General features: G+C 36.4%; 1 protein-coding gene across 1 annotated transcript in view; it reads left to right on the forward strand.

Moving 5' to 3' along the window:
• Positions 1-1,230: 1,230 nt before the first annotated feature.
• Positions 1,231-3,291, forward strand: part of ATP11B (ATPase, class VI, type 11B) — a gene marked incomplete at its 3' end in the record, with an annotated part of 29,862 nt that continues 27,801 nt past the window's right edge. The window contains exons 1-2 of the mRNA XM_010291159.1: positions 1,231-1,341; positions 2,189-2,278. The remainder of the gene's footprint in view (positions 1,342-2,188; positions 2,279-3,291) is intronic.

A 3,291-nucleotide genomic window follows, 5' to 3' on the forward strand; every position in this document is an offset into this window, starting at 1 on the left:
TCTCCTCCAGGCTTAATGACTCTAATTTGTTTCCTCTTTGCTTTTAGATTGTTCAGCCTTGCGTTATATGTCATGTTTTCAGGATCTCTGTGGCTCATGTTCCACTCCTCTGGATGCTGTCCAGTTGGTTCACAGCACTTCAACTGCGGCTCCCACTCCTCCAGCCTCCTTAGTACTGAAGGCCTTTTTCTGAATGGGGTGACAATTACTGACTCACATTCAGCCTGTGATCAGCTATAGTGTCTGATCTTTTTCTATAGAACTCCTATGTGGGCTTTTATCCTCTTTTTGTAGATGCAGTTAATTAATTGTGTCTAACTGTGTTTCAGCCTTCCGTGCGTCTGGTTAGTGAAGACGATTTTGAATTTTTTTCTTGTCATTTGGTGTTCTTACAGTCCAGAGGTGGTGTCATCTGCAGATTTAATACCTGTATTCCCCTTCTCCTCGCAGAGGCAGTTGATGAAAGTACTGAACATTAGGCCTGAAACAGGGCTTTTGTTTCCAGGGACCTCACTCAGACCTTCTGTTTTGGCAGGAAACTGTTGATAAGTATATCTGAGTATCCTTCATTTTTTGTGATGAGTTTGCTTTCAGTGTTGCTACCACTCATCTATGAATTGGTGGTAATGGCAGGAAATCTTAAGAGTTGAATTTGAGGTTGGACAAAATGTTTGTTCTTGGAGATAGAACATTTTGGAAAAATAATATTGCCTAGTTAGATGCATATGTTTTTGTTTTTAAGCTAGTGAGAATCTTTTCAAAGCCAATTATCACAGCATACTAGTATGAGCTGTTTTCACCTTTTACTTTTCTTACCTGTTTTATTAGTGTTGTCATGAGCATGGCTGTGAGTTTTTGTAATATATCTATGTTTTAATCTCCATTTCTGTTTCTTCTTTTTTTAAGTTTCACAGGGCTTCAGGTTTGCATGATAGAAAGTATTCTCTATCCTTTTTGAGGATTTTTTTCTTTCGCTTTCCAGAACGAGTACACAACCTCAAAATTGAGTGTTTGGGTTTTTTTAATTCCCAATTTTGGAAATTCTCTGGACACAGCAGACTTTAATTTACAGGTTAATTTTTTCCCATTCAAAAGCCACTATTCTAAAACTGCTGCTTGATATCAAGATATAATTTTCCAGCACAAAGATAATAATTTTACAAAACTACAGTTAAGAATATAATCTTTCTTGATCATTGTTTTTTTATTTATTTTGTGTTTCAGGGTTTTGACCCACCACATCAAAGTGATACAAGAACTATTTATATAGCAAATCGTTTTCCCCAGCATGGCCATTACGTTCCTCAGAAGTTTGCGGACAACAGAATCATATCATCCAAGGTAAGGGAAAACCACTTGATATGTTATTTAAGTAGTTGTGGCCAAATGTTCATGTGTGTATTCTGTCTAATAGTGCATATACAATATCCAAAATTAAACAAGCTCTAAACTTTTTTTGAGGAAAAAGCTACATTACTTCGCATGTGGTTTTTTTCCTGTCCTCATCCCTACTTCCTCAGAACCTGACTAAGTACAGAACAATTAAGCATATTGGTCAGAATTTCTGAAGAAAAGTAGGTTTTAAACCAGTGTTGCCCATGTCTGAATGTGATGCCCAGAACCACTTAAAAGGAAGGGTGAAGCTCATTGTAAGGATTTATAAAATAGCCAAATTGTAAGCTAGTACTCTGCATAAAATAAATCAGCAATGGACTGCAGTTGCACATTCCCTCCTACTGTGACCTTGGATTGGAATCAATAGAACTGATGGTGGGGTTGTGTCTTATCACTGTAGTGTAGGAAAGAAAGCTACAGCTGCAAGAATTAATTTCTTCTCTGCTACCCAGGATGCAAGCAGCCAAATGTCCAGCGGCTCCTGTCCCGGTTGGTAGGGGAACATTTAAAACTTTGACTGTAAAGGCAATGCAGTTTACTGCCCCTGCTTCCCTAGCAGGGCTAGCTGTACTTAAAAAAACCAAAAACCAAAAAACTCACAACAAAAAAAAAAAAAGGATACAGCAGTTCTGTATGGGAGTAGGGTAAGACCAGAAGAAGGTTCGGGGGAGAGGAGATGGAAAATTAAAAGACTTAGGTTAAGAGAGTTTAATGGGAGCAGAATTGAATTTCACTGAAAAATTGTTCAGTATATCATAACTGTTCCTCTCTCTCTCCCTTTTTTTCCCTTCAGTATACAGTGTGGAATTTTGTTCCAAAAAACTTGTTTGAGCAGTTCAGAAGAGTAGCCAACTTTTATTTTCTGATTATATTTTTGGTTCAGGTAAGTTGAATAATACTCAAGAAATTGCAATTTATGTTGTGAATTCTGCCACTGATTTTTGTTGTATGAATTTAACTTCTGTAGTTACATATTCTGTCTATAAAAACAACACCTTTCCAACTTATGTGGGAAAATAACACAACTTTAAAAATAATTATGTCCAAATTTAAGTACTGTCCTTAGGTTTTATCTTCATGAATGCTAAATATATTTAAGTGTGCAGCTTTACTGCACTGCTGGCACAGGGACTCAATTTCTGCCTCAAAATACAATTTTAAATCTGTTAAGTTAGAAATAAAATTCCAGATATGCTTTTTCATTTTTGTGGCCATTGGTGGTGTTTGAATAAACCAGGAGTTTTACCCTGTGTGTTTAAGTGCTTCTTGGACATTAGTGTGCAGAAATGCAGACGTTCAAGTTCACTTTCATCAAACTGGGTAGTATACTTACTCTTGAGCTGAGCATAGATTATTGTATATTCTCATTTTAGGTGGAGTCATGCTTTTGTAAATCAACACACTGTTGTCACACAGTTCTAAAATCCTCAACTTCAATTTGTTCAGATAAAATGGACACATAAAACTTATAGCTAGGATTGACAGTTTGTCACTTTTGAAGACGACAGTTGATACAGTATAGGTCAGAATATTACTGTGGCTTTTATAGCAGAGTATATTTCTTCTAATTAAGAATGTCCACAAGTACAGTGAAAGTATGACAGTCTGTAAGTTTTCTGTGATCTTTGCACCTCGAACTCTGTAATTTTACTTGGATTCTGCTGAGCTATTTCAGACTTAGTAGAACAAAGATAAGTGAGAGAAAGGCTGTAAGGAGGATAATAACTTTTGAAAGACCTATTAATACCTGAGATTGAGATAAGATTTTGGGGTGCACAAACTTTTCTTTCATTATAAAATAGAATGCTTTGACCATTTACAGCCCTCCACAGTGATGAACCAACATTTACAGTATGCATCTGAAAAAGATGGTACCTCATTTGACAAAAAGCAGGA

The sequence above is a fragment of the Phaethon lepturus genome, unplaced genomic scaffold (assembly GCF_000687285.1).
Source record: "Phaethon lepturus isolate BGI_N335 unplaced genomic scaffold, ASM68728v1 scaffold1647, whole genome shotgun sequence".
NCBI lineage: Eukaryota > Metazoa > Chordata > Aves > Phaethontiformes > Phaethontidae > Phaethon > Phaethon lepturus.